We start from the raw sequence: 20,061 nt of genomic DNA, 5'->3' as shown, positions 1-20,061 counted from the left end.
AGAGAGAGAGAGAGAGAGAGAGAGAGAGAGAAAGGGTGGGATGAATCTCCAGTGTGTAGACAAACAGGGCTGCAGTGAGGGGGACTCCTGCTTAACAACAGGTGCACATGACAACCCTTAAAGAGACACACCACGCAAAAGATGGTTAGCAGATAATTAGAAGTGAATAGTTTGGGTCAGTATCGTCAATTATGTGCTTGTGGAATCAGAATGTAAACCAATTAGATTATTTCATTTGTTTTTCCATTTGTGTCAAATGAAATGAAACTTTTTTTTTTTGTATAAGAATAAAGGTAAAATAAAATTAGAATGACAAAAAATATATTATATAGGTTATTATAAAAAGTATATTTTAAATATAATATTAAAAATATAATATATTTTAAAAAAATATAAAATAATAAATTCATAATACATTATTGTCGTTAATATAATTAATAGAAATAATAGATACAATAATATACAAATGTTTCTGTATATATGTGAATGTATTTATGTGTATATATACATTTTATTGAATGAAATTAAAAATCAATAATTGAAAACATCTAAAATTAAAAATGATAAAAATAAATATTTTAATTAATGAAGTAATTATAATAATAATTATTCTATTAAGCTTTATGAGAGAAATCACTAGTTTTCAATGAATATTAGAAAATGTATAACCTGTTGGGTATCTCATAGTTAGTCAGCCTGTTCTGTGTATTCAAGTACTATCAGTATATGTGTAGTCTGAGTTGGCATTGTGACATCTACTACCTGTGCTGCGTCAAGGCACGTCAAGTGTTTTACTTTTGTGACCGTTTTCTTCACTTATTTAAATACTTGTCAGAGAAGATAGTGATCTCACTGATGCTGGCTGATATTTGTCTTTGAAAAAAGATGAGGAGGAGAGAAAAATGGAGAAAAGGGCTGTAGGAAGGAGTAAGAGCTGATTGGATTGGAGGGAGAGCAGAGGAGGTATAGGGATACAATGAGCTGAGAGAGAGAGAGAGAGAGAGAGAGAGAGAGAGAGAGAGAGAGAGCGCGCATATGAGGAAGGGAGGGGAGTCAGAGTGAATGCAGCTTGCACTGCTGTGCTTTGGAATTACAGCTATGAACATTGTCAGGGACTTGAAAAAGAAAGGAAAGCAAAGGAGAAAAGGACAGAGGGTGGAAGAGAAACATTGCAGAGCCTCTTGATGCTCGACGCTGAAGAGAGTGTGTGAGAAGACAGAAGAAAAGAGGAGGCGCACTGAAGGAGCTTCACACGATCCTCTCATCTTCAGTTCCTGAGCAGATCGGCCTGTTGTCCCCCATCACTGGGGTCGTCATTGGAACTGTGTCTCACCGTGGGTATCTGTGTGTGTGTTTGTGTCAGATCACAGCTTGTTCCATTATGACCGTATTATTCACAGCTCTTAAAGCTCAACTACGGTGTTGTGGTGCCTTGCTTTTGAAACACTGAGTGAAAGAGTATGTCATGCCGTTGACTGACTGACTGTGTGTGTGTGTGTTGCCGGCGTGTGATTGGTATTCTGTAGACAGTGTGCAGTCCTCCAAACAGGCTCTGCTCAGAATGGCTCCACAGAGCAGGGATTGTGTTAACCTGAGGAGGACCACTCTCACACAGGGGTGAGTTTTCAACAGCCTCTCACGCTCTCTCTAGCCTTCTGGTTTTTCTCTAGATCTGTCTGAAGTCCTCTCTTTTTGCTTCATCTCCCTGTCATAGATGTCCTCTGGCATCACTCTTGATGAATTTCTAATTTGCTGTTTCGTTAAATCTCAGTGCACCGTTCAGATTTTCTCCCCTCTTCCCCTGTTTCCTGATCTCCCTGTTTTTTATTCTTCTTCCATCCTCTAGTCTGAGTCAGAGAGAGCTGGCTGTCTTCTTCTATTCGCACATTTTGAGAAAATTTGGTAGTATTGGTTGCCCCTCTTCTCTTCTCTATCCTGATTCTTTACTCATTCCTACACTGGAAATAATCATTTTCTAAATCAGTATTTTGCCTAGGTTTCCAGGAAAGCTATTTAAACAACCTTAAAACAAGATGTGTTTCATTTAAGATCATTTAAAATATTTTTTTAGTTGTTTTGTTAGATAATGCAGTATGTTTTCAAAGAATATATCTTGAAGTAGGTTTCTTTACCCCATTGACATTTAGTTTTTCTTGTTTTACGCATAAACTTCAATTTATTTTGTAGATTTATGCTTAAAGCACCAACAAATAAATGCCAAAAAGAAAACTATTTTTTAATTAATATTGTTGTTTTGTATTTAAATAAATATCTAAACATACTTAAAACAAGATTAATTTTATTTTAAATATTTTTTGAGATAACAGGCTTATTATTTTCAGAGAATGTGTTTTGAATTAAGTACATATTTTTCATTATTTTTTTCTTGTTTTAAGCATAAACCTCATTAAATTGTTACATTTATTCTTAAAATAAAAAAGTATGTTTGTTTTTGGATTTTTTTTTTTGTAGTTTTACTTATGCTTACAATATGGGACCGATGAGGCAAAAAAAAAAAAAAAAAAAAAAAAAAAAAAAAAAATATATATATATATATATATATATATATATATATATTTATATATATTTATTTATTTATTTATTTTCTCAAGTCAGCTGATCTTGTTAAGGATGTTTAGATCCTTAAAACAAGACAAAAACTGATTAAGAAGAAACAGTCATTTTTGTGCAGTCATTTCCATACTTAGTTTATATTCAGGGTGAAGGCAGAAATCTTTCCTGTTGCACACATTGGCACTGCTGCTGTTTGTGTGTGTGTGTTTGTGTGTCTCTCTGTTATATCTGTGTGGTGGACACTGTTGCTCACTGTTAACAGCCAGATCCAGCTCACTCACATGTAGCTCTTTTTCACATTTTCTGCACTTCTGTGTGTGTGTGAAGAGAACATGGCAGCTCTTGTCTGGTGCCTCAGATGTGGATTTCTCACATTACATCGATCCAGATTTCTACCCTTTTGTCAGTGTGTCTTTCCACCTGATACACACACACACACACCAGATCTCACCTTCTCACTCTCACACAAGTGACAGTGTGCTAACATGCTAAATGCTCCCATGGGATTATGTGTGCATGGATGGTTGTGTATTGATCAGTAGCATTTTAGAGAGCTTTAAAAAGGTCACAGTTCAGGCCTGGTCATATTTTAGTGTCCATCTTCCCCTGCGTCTCACCCCCTTCTAGCCTTATTAACTGTTTTACAGGGTATGTGAGTCAGCGGACCTTCAGCCTTTTGCTTATAGGTGTGTGAGTATGAAGAATGACTTGTCTGTGTTGGTAGAAGGAGTGAGAGAGCAGGGGGGCTGAGGGGATGGATGGTCCAAGCAATAGGAGGAAGGGATGGAAATGGAGAAGAAAGAGGCGGATTTGAGTAAGTCCCTCCTGAGAGTGACATGTGTGATAAGCAAGAGTGACACCAATGTCAGGACTGTAGCCCTTCACAGTGATCCCCTCACACTTCCCTTCGCTCTTTCTGCCTCTTCACTTATTTTAACTAAGGCCTAGTCTTGGCTTCATGTAAGCCTTGTCTGTGAAACCAGGCCATAGAGTCTTAAGATGCGGAAATTTTGTGGGCAAAAAGGTCCATTGTCTATTGTTAAGAGTGTTGTGATGTAGTATGAAGCAGATTTCACACAGAAGTAAACTACACACCAAGCAGATTTATGTTATTCTTTCATTTCATTTTTTGATTTCAATTGTCAGTTTAAAGGTAATTATGTAATTTAAGCTAAATAATGGTGATTAAATTAATTGTGATTAAAAGCTAGCTTTAAAAAATAATGTCAAAATGTCCCATGTCAAAATTACTTCCACAGTCCTAGGTGGTTGGCAGGGTATTGCTTTGTTGCTAAGATGTTTTAAATAGGTGTTGGAAAATTGCTCTGCGTTTGCCAGGAAACTGAGTGGTTGCTGGGTGGTTGCTTCCTAACCAAATAAAAATAACCCAACAATAAATTTTTGGTCACATTTACTGTTGTTCGTTGAGTTTTTAAGAGCAAAATCCAGTTATTTCAATAGGAATCGACAAGAATGGGAATTTCCTGTGAGGTCGAAAGGTTTCCCCATGATGATTTTGTGAAGTTGGTCACATGGATTCGCCGCATTGACCAATAGAAATCTGCTTGGTGTGTAGTTGACTTCTGTGTGACATGTGCTTCATACTACAACACTACACTCTTTTGACAATAGACAATGGACCTTTTTGCCCACAAAATTTTGCTAAAGTGACCACACCTTGAAGGATTAGTTCACTTCACTTCCGCCTACGTCACGTGTGACCTCTCAACGTAATGTGTGGCGCATCGCAGAGCAGTGCAAGACAAGCATTTGTGGTTAAAAAGTATATCAATTTTTATTTTATTTTTTAAAAAATGACCGATCATTTCGCTAGACAAGGACCTTTCACCCTGTGAACCCCACTCCACTATATGAAGAAAAATATTGGAATTTTTTCCTCAAAACCCTTAATTTCTTTTCGACTGAAGAAAGAAAGACATGAACATCTTGGATGACATGGGAGTGAGCAAATTATCCTGATAATTTCATTCAGAAGTGAACTAATCCTTTAAGACTCAGACAAGGCTTAGATTAAGCCAGGTGTAGGCCTTAGTTAAATTAGGACATTTAAGTAGCTTTTATAAATGTGCCTTAGAAAAAAAAACATTACTTGTCTGCATCCTGAGACAAAACAATGGCACCGATATATTTATGTCAGTGCAAGTTGCTTTCAGTTAAGACACCTCAAACATGCAATTTAGTCTGAGACTAGGGTTAGGCTTAAGCCTCGTCTATGAAACTGGGCATATAATATTTTGGTTCTGATCAGCTATATCACATCTTTCTCAACAAGCAGCATGATTTGGGGTATCATTCAATGATGTGGAACGAGTTACACACTAGGTATAGGGGATTGAAACAATCAAGCCACTGAAGACCACTGACTTTGAGGTCAAGTAAGTGTTGATATCTTTTAGACATATAGGGCCAGATTTACTAACCGGCAAATTAGCGTGAGAGCGCCATTCCAAAAAAGCACCAATGGGAGTGGAACGCGCAACTTGAAGAATACAGACGCAGCCAGATCATTTCCATAATGACCAACGCAATCTACAAAACTCCTACAAATGTATATGGAATAAGGTCAGCCGCAAAATTAACTCTGTCCACGCCTTTTCAGCACTAATCTTTCACTGTGTGTCTTCAGTAAATCCTGACAGTAGTTTTTTAACGGCAAAAGAGGGTTTGCGCTGATGCATGCTGTTAGTAAATCTGGCCCATAAACTGTTAAATAAAAAAAATAAAAAAATTAAATTTAAAAAAAATGTTAATTGTGAAGAAAAAATGTGAAATTTCATTATTTAACTTCTAATGTTTAGGAAAATATCAGTTTTTCTTTTTTCTTTTTTTATGTTCCTGCCCTTTAATGGTTAAAGCTGTAATTGGTTTCTGAGGGTGTGCTGCTCAAATATGAATTTTGCTGCAAGAGCTGCATAACTGACCTCCCCATTAGTTATTCTCTTATTCTGTCTCTACACTTCTCTCACTGTCCCTCTGTCTCTGTCTGTCTCTTCCTCTTTGTCTCTACACCTCTGTGTGACCTCTCCTGTCCTTTTTTTTTTTATCTTTTTAATGCAGTCCTTTTTTAACGTCTCATTCTCACTCTGCCACCGTCCATGTCGCTTCCTCTCCCATCTCTCATCACTCTTTTTCCCTCTCCCTTCACCCCTTTCCTCTCCCCCTCCTACCCTTCATATCAGTCCAGCTGATGAGAGAGGCACCCTCATAATCAAAGCATGACATGGAGAATTGTATGGAAATAAGAATCTGGATAGAGCAGCTCTACGCCTGGGATCCACCTTTAATTACCTGCTCCTTTCATATTTATAGAGCAGTCCATCTCACAAGAGAGTTTTGCGCTCTGATGAGGCTGCTATGTGACATCACCACTTACATTTAGTCAGTCAGGGAACCCATGACCAGGTCCGCTCAAATCTGCTACAAATCCTTAGTTTGTTGCATGTTTGTTTATTATTAACACATTTTATTATTAGTCTAAGTGAAAGCCTGATCTCAACCCATTTTTAGTTTCTAATATTGATTTTCAAGTGAAAGATGATACAAAAAAGATTTTGGAATTCATTTTATCCAACAGCAAATGACTGGATCAGGAAAAGTGAGTTAAATGCTAGAATGAAGCCAAACTTGAATTTTAGTTTGTTCAAACATTGCCTAAGTAGTTATTTGGCTACTGATTAACATATCTGATAGCCTGTGTTGCCAACATATCAACAGCAAAGCAAAGATGTTTCTTTTTAATTAAAGATTTACAAGTTATTACTTATTAAAGACAATTTCTTTGATTTGGAATAATCTGCACCAATGAATCCTTCACAATAAGAGCAGGAACGTGCATTAAGGAAGTAAATATGGTTATGACTATCTATCCCTGACATTAGTTAGACTTTATTAGTAGTAGCTAATGTCAGTTTAGTACAGTAATTCACTGGTTTTATTGTGTGATAATGAGACTGTGTTTTGATTGGATATTGATTGCAATGTAATTGTCTTGTCACGTATGAGCACATCCATTCAATAACATTACATGAATTATATTGACACTGGTATATACTGTAATATAAATGCGTGGTGTAACTGAATTACTATTGTGACTAATGTGAGCCGGTAAGTACTATAATGAAACTGTGGTTTTAATTCATAAAAATCTGTATGGTGTTTCAAAACTCCCTCGTAGTAGTCATATCAGTATTGAAGGTTGCCGTCTGTACTACAGTATAATGAATAATTGATTGTGAATATTTCTCGCTGTTTTTCCTCAGGTCTTAAGCAACGCAAGGCCACAAGACTCTGATGAGCTGATGAGGAAATTCTCAGCGTGGCGACAGATGTGACGCCCCTCCTCTCCCTGGCGTCAGCCTCAGCTCTGTTTGCTTCCACGGACCTCGGAGCAGCCATAACTCGACCCACCTCTGTCCTAGAGGTGCCATTCGGAGGAGAGAGGGAGTGTCTGGTGTGCCAAAGCTCATTCCTGAACTCCTGAAGGGAGGAGCCGTGGGAATTGGAGGGATAGCTGGATTGATGAGGGTGCGGGAGAACCGAGTGTGAGCCGCTCTCCAAATCTCCACCCGAGTGCTGGGCTCCTTAATCATTTCATCCTCTCAGACACTTGAGCTCAACTTATTCTGGAGGATTTTTGCTCTCAGACTTCATATCTTTCACTATATGTTTTTAATCTATTCTAGTTTCTTTGCTCAAGTCAATGCTCCCTTCATAAAATGTGGCAGGTGGGCCCGAAGAACGATTCGCTGTGAAACTAAAAGCAATAACGTGTAAGGTAGAGTGAGGCGGCACAGCAAAGCAGGGTGAAAGTGCTGACTGGTCTTGGAGCATTTGAGTTAAAGAGTTTATGTGCGTGTATGTGAGACTCAGAAGGTCTGTGCAGCAATGGATGAGGGTTTGTGCAGAGAGCTGACAGGAAGAGGCAGCTAGACATCGGAGGAGAACTGAAGCCGCTATGTGTGCGCAGGAGAGCGCATTTGTGTGCGAATATGCATGCGAGAGCGTGTGATTGTCTCTTGGAGTGCAGAATTCTCAGAATTGGCCATTATTGTCGCTCCCTCCAATTTTTGTGTTGGAGCTGGCAGGGTCAACATTAACAGCGCGCAAGAGAGAGACGGATATAGCAAAAAATAAATAAATAAGTAAAAGTAACACTTCAGTTTTTTGTCACCATATTTTTGATGCCCATTGGGGCATGTTCCTTTTCCTCTGAGTGCTGAAAGAAAAAACTACTTTTGTCCCATCGAAATGGATTATTATAAGAATCACAGCCTGTGAAGGGCTCTCAGATGGATCATTTCTAGCTGGAATACCTTCTCCTTTGAGACTCTCCACACCACTCCATTTCTGTGACTTTCAACCTGTCATCCTAGAAGACGTGTTGCGATTCCCCAGAGGACTGCGTTCACTTGTTACCACGGCAATCCATGGCACCCTGTTCCTGACAAGGTCTGCTTCATTCTGTGAGTATTTTTATTCTTGCTGTGTGAGTGTGTGCATGAGTGAGCATTTGGAATGAATCTTTAACAGTTGTTTAGGCTTAAAAGGTTTTAAGCTGGTTTGTTTTGCCGGTCATGTAACATGGTACGCTTGAAGTGATCGTACATGTGTTTTTGCTTTGCAGACAATATGAGCCTTTTATTGCTGTGACGCCCACCTTACTCTGTCACTGCCCATTAGATAAAGTTCCACTCATTTGTTTTGTTTCCTATTGTGTAACCTTTATTGTGTGAGGATTGGGACGATCCGACTCCCTCCATCACCTGAAACCGAATAGGGATGTGCCCTTAAACAGCCCAGTGAACTATGAATAACATCACCACACACTCCCACCATATACACTTCCTACAGTGCTCTGCGGGCCTGAATATCCTCTTCTGAGTAAATGGAGTGCATTTATGTGTTTTTGTAGGCAGGCATGTAATAGGCCTATTTGAGCTTCTCGTTCACATTTGGGATCCAGATTGGAATGTGAGAAAACTGTTGCAGAGTCTGAATTAATAGAACAGTTCCCACCAAAACTAAACAGTCTCTCATTTACTCACCCTCATGTTGTTCCAAACTCCTTTGTTGCTAGTAGAAAAAAAATCTAAAAGAAGTGTTATTAATTGATGAAGTTTAATGTTTAATGTGTCGTTACTGAATGTAATGCACCAGTTTGAGAATGTGTAATTTGTGACATTTCAGGTTTACACTACTGTTAAAAAGTTTGGGGTTAGTAAAGCCCGGAACACACCAAGCTGACGGTCGGTCGTCGGGCAGTTTTTGTTTGTCGGCCGACTAAGTTTTCTCAGTGTATTCCGCACCGTCGGCTGAAGTTTGTCCTCGTCGGCTTTTTTCGGCAAATTCGACATGTTGAATCGGCGTCGGAGCTTGTCGGTCAGTCGGGCCATCTGATCATTTTGATTGGCTGTCCAACTACTGCCACCTGCTGGTACAGAAAGGCATTTTTTTACGCAGGCTCAGAACGGACGTGCTACTTGGCCGTCGGGTGTCGAGCGTCGGTTTGGTGTGTCAGGGCAACTTTGGACCCAGACGCTGCCGATGTGAGCCAACCCCACAGTCTGCACAGTCACTAGTTCGTCAGCGTCGACTTGGTGTGTTCTGGGCTTTAGATATTTTAAGCTGACCAAGGTTGCATTTTTTTTATTAAAAATACATTAATGTTGTGAAATATTACAATTTAAAATAACGTTTTCTTTTTTAATATATTTTAAAATAAGAGTGAGAAAGGATCTTGAAGCTGAACTCCTCCAAAGTTCTGCACAATGCGATATGGCAGCGTGTTGCTCTCACATCTATGGTTCTCTTTTTTGATGCTTTTATTGTGCTTATGCATTATTATTTTTTGATGCCTTCAACTTCAGTCCCCATTCACTGTAATTGTATAGAAAATAGTGACCAGTACATTATTGAAAAAATATCTTGAAGCATGAACAGGATATTCTTCCACAAAAAAACAACATCATATATGTTTGTGGGTGAGTAATGACAGAACCTTTGTTTTTGGGTGAACTGTCTCTTCAACATTATATTTGAAACTGAAAACTAGAGGCGTTATGTAATCTTCTCAGTGTGTGACTGTTCTCCACAGGTTTAGCAAATCCTTTTTGACATAATGGATGTGTCTCTGCTCTAATAGAATAGCATGTCCTGCTGTCTTAGTCCTGCTTATTGAGAGCAAAGACCGCTTTTGGCCAAACTCTATTTAACTTTCCTTGAAGGCTGATGTCCATCTTTGGTTGCTGTTGCACATATGTGCATGTTTTCTAGCTTTTTTTTTTATTTTTTTTATGCTTAAAGGGTTAGTTCACCCCAAAATGAAAATTCTGTCATTAATTACTCACCCTCATGTCGTTACAAACTCATGAGACTTTCATTCATCTTCTGAACACAAATTAAGATCTTTTTGATGAAATCTTAGAGATGTCAGTTCCTCCATTGACTGCCTTTGCAACGACCACAGTTCAGTCCAAATTTTCTGAAGAGACTCGATCGCTTTTTATGAAGAACAGATTTCATTTAGGCATTTAAACACTGATCAGCGAACATAAGCAGAAGTTCAACCTAACCTAAATGACGCACAAGAACAAACCTCTTCCAGAAGCTCAAATGTGCTGCATAACACACGAGAATGAACCTCATTGGTTACGCAGCACGTTTGAGCTTCCAGAAGAGGTTTGTTCTTGTGCGTTATTCAGTGGTGCGTTTCCCAAAGCGAACTGTGGTCGCAAGTTCCGTCGTTACCAATAGAGTTCAATGAGACTTATGACCATAGTTGGCCAACGATGCTTACGGGAAATGCACCCCATTTCGGTTGAGCTTCTGCTTATGTTCGCTGATCAATGTTTACATGTGAGTAAAAGCCTAAATTAAATCTTTTCATCATAGAAAAAGTAATCGTTTCTCTTCAGAAAATTTTTGGACTAAACCGCTCGATTCATATGGATTAGTTTTCTGATCTCTTTATGAACTTTTTGAAGTGTCAAAGTGGTGGTTGCAAAGGCAGTCAATGGAGGAACTGACATCTCTGAGATTTCATCAAAAAGATCTTCATTTGTGTTCTGAAGATAAATGAAAGTCTTATGAGTTTGGAATGACATGAGGGTGAGTAATTAATGACATTATTTTAATTCTGGGATGAACTAACCCTTTAATTGACATTACTGTCACCTATCCAGAGTCTGAATGTCAGCTGCTGCTTTGACATCAACCTGTACTGTTGCCATATCAGTGGACTATTGTTACGTCTGTCTGGGCTACAAGTATTGGGAGAGGCACTGGTGTCTGAAAGCATTATGAGAGTTTACACTGCACTAAAATGGAACGTTCAGCAACAAACCTCCGCAGATTTGTTAACAGTAGGAAGCAGCTCTGTAATATCCTCTTTCATCTCCATCAATAAACTGCCAATTGTTATTAGTTAGGTCACATTACTTCACACATTCACACCATTATAAGATACTACAGGAAGATCATGCTGGTCTTATCAGCTTCTGTGCAGATTGAAAAGATGAATGGAAATGATATTGTAGCCTACTTGGAATAAACAACAAAGCGGGATTTCACAAATATGAGGCCCTGTCTGGACTGATACACGTCTATGTAATTGTGCCAAAAAGAAAGTACCAGATTCAGTGAGAAAATCCCTTAATATAAGCCAGATTTATTTCTACTTGTTTGGAGAACCACCTGGAAAGTAATATTCAGTGAAACTGGAAAGGCCAAGTGAGGAAATAAAACTGTGATTGTCGCACAGGAGCACATGAGGAGGGTTCGACAGCGAGGATGAAAAAGCGGCTTTATTGTAATGTCAGAGATTTCTAGCAGAGCTGTATTTGGCAGCAGTGAAGAGAGGATCACTGGATCTTGACTGAATAGAGTTGTGTAGTTTGTTCTTCAAGCTCTTAAAGGTTCGTTCAAGTTATGTATTGTTCAGAATCACACACGGTTCACAAACCCCTTCCCCCCCCCCAGTTGTTGAATGCAATATTGTGCAGCAAATGGCAAGAATGAAATGACCTCACCTAAAAGTCGACATCACAAATATGACATCAGTTCCAGTTCAGTGGTCCACTGGCAGCAGGATCGATTGTATTGATCTGAAATAAGAGCTTGTCAGGTGTATTTGTGTGTGCGTGTTTGGGTCCATGTGTGAAAGAGATTAAAAAAACTCCTGGCTCAGTGATTTTTAAGGACACTGGGGAATGCATTTTAATGTCCTTCTTATATCCTAGTGTGTTCCTGAGTTGATAATCTGCCGTGCTGCACGTGAGTATGCAAAATTTGATAAATGGTGTGGCTTACAAATGGCATATTTACTAGTTCCTGGTGCATTGTTGTGCTGTACTGAGGCGCAATGTGCTGAGTAAAGCATAAAACAAATTCCTGGTTTGATTGATGAGAATACCAAGAATAACACTCGAAATATATAAAGGGAGAAATGCAGACGGATGATGCACAAAATAAAAATAGTTTATAAATGACATGGTTTCAAACCAACAGTAGACTCAAAATCAAAAACAATGCTTCTATTATGTTCCAGAATGTCTGTAAATGACATTTTCGATTGTCTCAGGAAATAATAGATCTCTGATTCATAAGTGAAATGTCCAAGAATCTCTATGTGTTCGTGTGATTAGCTGCCGGCACTCACTGTTTTTTTCACATGCTCTTACTTTGTTCAAGCATTGGTAGACATTTATTGAGTTCCAGCAAGTGATCGGTTTCTGAGAGCAGTTTGATCTGATTCAGAAAGCGCAATAAAACCTCAAGCTCTGTTGAGCCATGTGCACGAAAGCTTTCATTACAACCCATTTCCTCCAATACTGAGGATCATTTAGCTTTTAATATTTAAGTCTGAGTGTGCCTCAGTCAGAAGTCAAGGGTGCACTTTAAATAAAAGAAAAAGAAACATGTTTGGTTCCATGTGCTGTCTTGGAGAGATTTAAAATAAATTGCTGCTTTGTGAGCAAAAATTTCACTGCAACCTTTACTGAAATAAATTTTTGGATGGGAATAACGAAAATGACTGCAGATGTTATTTCAGACCTTTTTGAAGCTTTCTTCGTGACTGTAATGATATCCTTTTACCCCCTCAAGAAAAACGTAATGTTGAAGAGAAGAAAAAAAAAAAATTCTGAGTCATTGTAATGCTTTTGAAGTGCTTTTGCTTTAGAGAAAATACATTGGTCACCCTCTGCTTTTCATTTCCATCCCTTTTTTTTTTTTCATTCCTTTAGAACTGGGCCAATCAGGTGGTGTCACAATTAAAATCAATCTTCCATTAAGGACAAGTGGCTGTGCCTGTCTGCAGCTCTTACCTGTAGGCCCTCATTTCAGCCCTACTCTGAAAAAGATCCATCTTTATTAGTCCTTCACACTGCAAAATCAATGGCAGCGCTCTTTCATAAGAGAACAGAGCGCGGGTGAGCGTGGGTTCTCACATCTCTGCAGTTTTAGGCCTCACCCATCTCACCCTAAAGACAAGCCTCTCAGAGGGAGGCCATAGAAGGTGCTGGAAATGGCTTGAAAAGCAAATGAAATGTAGGGTAGTAGTGGAACATAGTATGAAGCTATTTTCCAAACCTTTCAGACATCATAGATGCTCTTCTTATGCAAAGACTGTTTCAAGAGATTTAATTATGCTGCCTTCTAAGATACCTCTATTTGGTCAAAGGATCAATGACATTCATTTTGTTGTCTGGATCTTTTTTTTTTTTCCTTTTCAAAAATACATTAAAAATATATAATTTATATACAATAATTTGGTAACACCTCTGATGATGAGCATGTTTTAAATTTCTTAATTTTTGATATATTTTTTATTGTGGTGAATATTTAGGGAAACCGTGCTAATATTATAATAATAAAAATCATCAAAAGAATGAAATTCTTGAAAAGAAAACCCTATTAAGTAGTTTGGCATAATCTTTTATTTCTTTTTTAAAAATATTTTAATACAACTTCTTAATGTGTATCAAGGTCAATAAGAAATATATCTGATAATCTGATACTTTTTAACAAAAAGGCAAGGTTGTAAAATGTAATGTGGTGTGGCCAAAAAATGTAATGACATTAATGTGACCCTGGACCACAAAAGCAGTCATAAGTCACATGGGTATATTTGTAGCAATAGCCAACAATACATTGTATGGGTCGAAATGATTGATTTTTCTTTTATGCCAAAATTCATTAGGATACTAAGTAAAGATCATGTTCCATGAAGATATTTTGTAAATTTACTACCGTAAATATATCAAAAATGTATTTTTGTGAGTGGATATGCGTTGCTAAGGACTTCATTTGGACAACTTTAAAGGCGATTTACTCAATATTTTGATTTTTTTTTTTTTTTTTTTTTTTTTTTTTTTTTTTTTTGCACCCTCAGATTCCAGATTTTCAAATAGTTGTATCTCGACCAAATATTTTCCTATCCTAACAAACCATACATCACTGGAAAGCTTATTTAATACAGCTTTCAGATGATATATAAATTTAAATGTCAAAAAATTGACCCTTATGACTGGTTTTGTGGTCCAGGGTCACATTTATATAACATAACACGACATTTATAGAGTTGGCTGAAGTTGGTCCTCATCGGCTTTTTTCGGCCAATTCGACATGTTGAATTGGTGTCGGAGCTTGTCGGTCAGTTGGGCCATCTGATCATTCTGATTGGCTGTTCAGCTACTGCCACCTGCTGGTATGGAAAGGCATTTCTTCTTATGCAGGCGCAGAACCGACGTGCTACTTGGCCGTCGGGTGTCGAGCGTCGGTTTGGTGTGTCAGGGCAACTTTGGACCCAGACGCTGAGCCAACCCCGCAGTCTGCTTTCGTTGCCACTAGTTCGTCGGCGTGTTCCAGGCTTAAGTCTGCATCGCATGTATCCTTAGTGGAGAAGGCAATCACATTTAAGATTAAGATGCTAACATTGAAAGGAGCTGCCTATGTGGGGAAACGCACTAGGTTTTGGAACAGAGCTTATAACTTCAACAGTGGAATATAATGGCTAAATCACAAACGGACATTCTTAGTTGAACAGAGAGTCCAATGGTTGCTCACCTAGCTTCCATTTTTGACCCAAAGCAATCTGACTCATTGATTAACCATCAAGAGAAAAACCTAAGACCTCACAGATGAAACAAACTCAACTTCCCAGCCCAGGCTCCACTGTACTTTTTCTCTCTGGAAATTGGATACTTTCACAATTTTGGGTGTCAGACTGAGGGAGCCTATTATTTTACCCTTCCACTTGAGTTGTAGCTAATCTTGATATGGCCTGTGCATGTTATGGTTTTCACCATGGCACTTGTTTTAAGGCTCTACGGTAAACAACGAAAACCTAATGTAACTGTCTTGGCAGGTGGTTTTGAGCCTGGCAGGGGCAGGAGTAATTTACAGGTTCTGTGAACATAGTCTCAGGGAGCTTCTGACTGGACAGTCCTTTGAAGTGCTTTGCATTGGCGTCTAATAAATAAACATGAGCTGTGTTTGCTTTCAAGTAAAGCAGCGGGAGAAATGGGCACATGCTCAGATGTGTTTGCTGCTGTCCCCATGTTTGCTGGAATATATCATATGTCCACAGGTCACAGTTTGCCTCCATTATAAGAGTAGTTCACCTCAAAATGAAAAATCATTTAAGTCATTCTAAACCCATATGACATTCTCATGAGAGAACACTGATGGACGATTCATGAATAAATCATTCTTTAGAGTCAGATCTTTTGAATGAATCATTTGATTTTGTTCAGAAGAACGGGCTGAATGATTTGTTTACATCTGGATCTTAAGTTCACTCCACCCAGAAATTAAAATTCGGTAACGCTTTATTTGAGGCTACGTCTGAAATCGCATACTACATGAGTAGGTACTACATTTGAATTTGAACGTACTTCCCGACCGTTAAAAAAGTATGTTCTATATAGTATGAATATGGGTAGTATGAATGGAATTCGGACGTACTACATCCGTCATGTTAATGTTGTCACGTGTCATGCGTTGTCACAACAGCGCGAACATTTAGAGGGCCCGCTCTACTCCGCTTTCATTGGCAATGTTTTTATTAATGCTTACCGCTTTCATCTGTGTTTTAACGTCGATTCAATCAACAGCTCAAAGGAGGCGTCGGTCAGCTGCTCGCAGATCACGCTTTTGTTAAATATTTGTCAAAGTATAAATCACCTATTTAGCTAGCAAATTTTACCTCCGAATAAAAAGACATGTCTGTGAACATCATGACAGAGGCTGATTTGGAGCAATGAAATTAAGTAATTTATTGTTATAAATGAATGCATATAAAAATACACAAAAGAAACAAAATACACATGAATCAATAAACAAACTTGAATACATATATAAATAAATAATGTGTAGATAGATATAGACAGAGAGGGAGAAAGAAATACACACAATATATACATAGCCTAAATATTATATACATAAATAAATACAATGATAACAATAAATAGTATATACATATTCTAAAAAAACACTATTTAGATAACGTTTACAAAATGAGCTGCCGCCTACTGCCGCCTGAATGTTGCTGTCCGTTAAGTTTTCTAATCTCATTAAACTAACAACGAACGTCTCTGTTAAATAAAACAGTTAACAAGCTGATGTAGCTCGATCTGTTCGTTAGCTTGATGTGCTCTCAGTAATAATGATTAAATGTCTTTTTACAGCCGACTCTCAAAATCTTCTCATCGATTCACATTAATTAAACTTTCAATAAGTCAGCCGTTTACTTCCATTATGTTAAACAAGTGCAATTTAACCACAATAAACACATTTTTCCCTAGGTACTTTGACTTGAAAAGAGCTGCATCGCCGCTTTCCGCCATTTTCGAATATGAAGAATCCTCTCCTGTAGCCTCATGGGATAGCACAGCGTCCATCGTATGCCTACTACAGAATTTGGGCGGAAGCAGTAGGTCATCCGGGTACTTCTCGCCTACTGTTTTTCGAATACTATGAATTCGGACATACTACTCGTCTCGCATACTGTTTTTCGCATACTATATAGTAGGAAAGTATGCGATTTCGGACGCAGCCAGACTGTTATTGTTACATGTAGTTACAGTTATAGTATAGTAATACAGTTATAGTAATAACTATAAATTATAATTACAACTAACGATAAACCAAACCAAACCCTAATCCAGTGGTTCTCAAACTTTTTTTTTTTTTTTTTTTTTTAAGAGTGGAGTACCCCTGAAGCATCTTTCTTTTACACCTCCCTTTTTCATTAAGAGACAATAGTTGCCTGCTTAAATTGAATTTCCAGTGTATTTTTTTTTTTTTTTTACCTTTATAAATACCTTTTTAAAATAATGTTTTAAATAAAAAAAGGCTCAATAGAGAAATACAATGATGGTAAAAAAGAAGTGATACTTTTAAATATTAAACTAAAACCACCAGTAGGTGGCAGTAAGTCACTGTCTTAGTGAGTGAGTCATAGTCATTCATTCATTTATTCATTCATTCATTCAGTAATGAAGCAAGTCTCTGCATTTATGAATGGGTCATTAAATCATTTACAGTTCCCTCAGAGCCACAGATTCATTCACGAAACACTGCTGCGTGTTGCAGTTCTTTTGTGGCTTTCGTTGGAACTATTATTTTGTTGCAAAATTAAGCAAACAACACTGACAATACTCCATTTAAAATGCTTATCACTTAATATCACCCTTTTTTGTTGAACTGTTATATAAAATCAATGTCACATTTGCAATCGTGTGGATATTTGGGGGGGAAAAACATTATTGCGCGTGTAATACATTATTATATAACATTAAAAACAAGAACTCACAGGGTTTTTGTATCGAAGAGAGTTTTAATCTTAAATCGATCTCTGTGCACAGCCTGTGTTTATAGGCTATTTGTTCTTCATGCTAGTAAGTGTTAAATCCCCACTTTTATTGTCGAGAATGGCAGTAATGTAGCGCGATTTGCTAAGACAGCATACTCTGCACGCAACATATTTGCACGCTGCTTGTATGGATGCAGTCAGATTTGGCCGCAAAAGATTGGATGTCATGTATAACATTTTGCCTGTTAGAAATACGGTTTTAATGTTATTTTAAGGTGGGGTAGAATTAAATGAATGGCAAAACTCAGCATTTTGTTTGCATACCTCCTCTTGTCACCTCGCGTACCCTCAGGGGTATGCATACTCCAGTTTGAGAACCACTGCCCTAATCCTAACCATATAGTTAGTACATAGTTACTTAATATTACTCAGTACTTAAATGTATAATTACAATGTAACAAAGACACCTTAAAATAAAGTGTAACTGAAAACTCTCTAATCATTTACTCACCCTCACAGATGTATGTGACTTTCTGTATTCAGTTGATCAGAAAAGAAGGTTTTTAGAAAAATAATCCATCTCTGTGAGTCCATATAATGTTAGTGTTCGGGACCCCCAAAGTTGACGCTTCAAAAACCATACTAAGTGAACACGATGGGAATCAATATGATCCCAGTTGATGAATCAGTGTCTTCTAAAGCGTAATGATAGGTGGGTATAAGAAAGATTTATAACCGTTTTAACAGATTTATGAATGTTATGAGCCTTATAACAGTAAACCATCGCATTTGGCCATTATATGTGGGTTCATGAGAGTGTCATGAAGCATTACTTCACCATGTTATGAAGTGTGACATTGGTTGTGAATTGATGATTTATGGTTAAAAAAGTTTAAAATATTTCTTCTTATACACACCTATCGTTTTGTATATCATTTTGATTATATCTTGATATATATAGTTTTTGTATTAGTATTTTTCTTTTCTTATCCCTTTAATGATCTGGTGGCAGAGGTTAATATAACTAAAATCTATTTAAAAAGTTGTGTGGACAACTTTTATGATGGTGTTTTTAAAGCATGTTCTTTTATTTATAATTCTTTTTTGATTTGCATGGAAAAGAGCAATTAGCACATTATTCAGATTTTATCATACAGTAACTATTGAACAGTGATCAGGATATTCATCAAATTCATCTTTTTTCTTCCATGAAAGAAAGTCATAAAGGTTTTTTGACATGAGGGTGCGTAAATGATGACAGAATGATAATTTTGCGTGAACTATCCTGTTAACGTCATTCTTCCCCAGAGTGCGAGAAATTATCTTCACACGTGGCACGGTTTTTCTCAAGTAAATGTCACTGTATTCTAACAGCTTTTATAGAGCCTACGGCCTCATTGCAAGGTCAGGGTATGCAGTCTTCTGATGAAGTCTCCTTGAAATGATATGAGCTCATGTGTTGTTCCTTCCGGTGTCTGACCGCAGTGTTTTTACAGTGATGTTAATGCATTTCACACTGCTGTTTCATCTTCTTTGTCTCACTTTAAAGTGCAGTCAACGCTCCACTGACAATCCTTTAACAATACCGTGATCTTCCAGCACTGTGTTTATAAGCTTTCAAAAAAATAAAAAAAATAATAATGTGCATGTGTCTAACTGTCAATCAAATTACTCAAGCAGTTAAACGGTCTGGGCGTCTGTCACAAACGCTTGAGTCGACTCATCCCGAACACCATGTTCTGATGGTTTTCCCCTCAGGTTAATAAGCAGGTTGTGGTTTTCACGGTATGCTGTTGTTTGATTGCAAACAGCTGGGCGCTTCGTGATCGCACAGGGACCTCAGTCATCGATTGACATTTGCCAAACCGTGAGGCCCAGGCAGCTGTCACGCTGAAATACGGACACGACCGCAGGGTTCGACAATCCGAGTTAAGTGGTGCAAATGTGTGAGGTGACGACGTCTCACCACCGGTCTGCTCTTTAATTAGCCTGCCCCATCAGCATGTGCCCATGCTGAATTATTTATCCTTGTGAGGCATTAGCACGCAAGGTGGATTCATTTTAATGACACAGAGAGGCCTGCGACTACATCCGGAAGCGTAGCACGGCTATCCTCCTCTTAGCTTTCCTCTTTCCTATAATTTTCTGTCTCTTATTCTCCCCGCTTTACACACATCAAAGTTCTATTTCAGATGTGTAAGTTGAATCCATGTGAGGCTGGATGTATCCATGCTGAATACTACAAAGAGAATGTGGCGTTTTGACAGATTTATCTGTAGTAGGGCTCGTTTTGATGGGTTAACGTTCGAGACTCTATTTAAGCTGGTGTAGATGGTAAAGACTTAACACAGACATCTTAATTTTAGATCTGCCGTTGGAGAAGATACTTTGAAACTGTAGCTTGCCAAGCTACTCATATTTTAAAGTAGTGAAACTACAGTCATGCTACTATTTTGACAGTTACAGTAGCTATACTATAAGCTACGAAATAGTCCAAGCATTAATGAACTATTTGCAGCAGCTTGTATTTTTGTCTCATTTCTGCAGTGTTAAAAAATGTGTTAACCTGCTGGGGGAAATGCAGTATTAGCTAATCAAAATTCATAATTTTGAGTGCAAACAAATTGATCAATGCATGTTCAACTGTCCTGCCA

General features: G+C 37.9%; 1 protein-coding gene across 4 annotated transcripts in view; it reads left to right on the top strand.

Annotated features, from left to right (window-relative positions):
- The first annotated feature begins 990 nt into the window (after positions 1–990).
- The window catches only part of LOC127497603 (glutamate receptor ionotropic, kainate 5-like), a 72,776-nt gene continuing 53,705 nt past the window's right edge, over positions 991–20,061 (top strand). For 3 of the 4 annotated variants that reach the window (XR_007925583.1, XM_051866172.1, XM_051866174.1), the window contains exons 1-3: positions 993–1,334; positions 1,527–1,617; positions 6,855–8,057. The gene's annotated coding sequence lies outside the window, so the exon portion shown is untranslated. Of the gene's footprint in view, positions 1,335–1,526; positions 1,618–6,854; positions 8,058–20,061 lie in introns of all 4 variants that reach the window. The other variant, XM_051866173.1, reaches the window with a different exon arrangement.

Source organism: Ctenopharyngodon idella, chromosome 16 (genome assembly GCF_019924925.1).
Source record: "Ctenopharyngodon idella isolate HZGC_01 chromosome 16, HZGC01, whole genome shotgun sequence".
Taxonomy (NCBI): Eukaryota; Metazoa; Chordata; class Actinopteri; order Cypriniformes; family Xenocyprididae; genus Ctenopharyngodon; species Ctenopharyngodon idella.
This window is presented reverse-complemented; position numbering and strand designations above follow the sequence as displayed.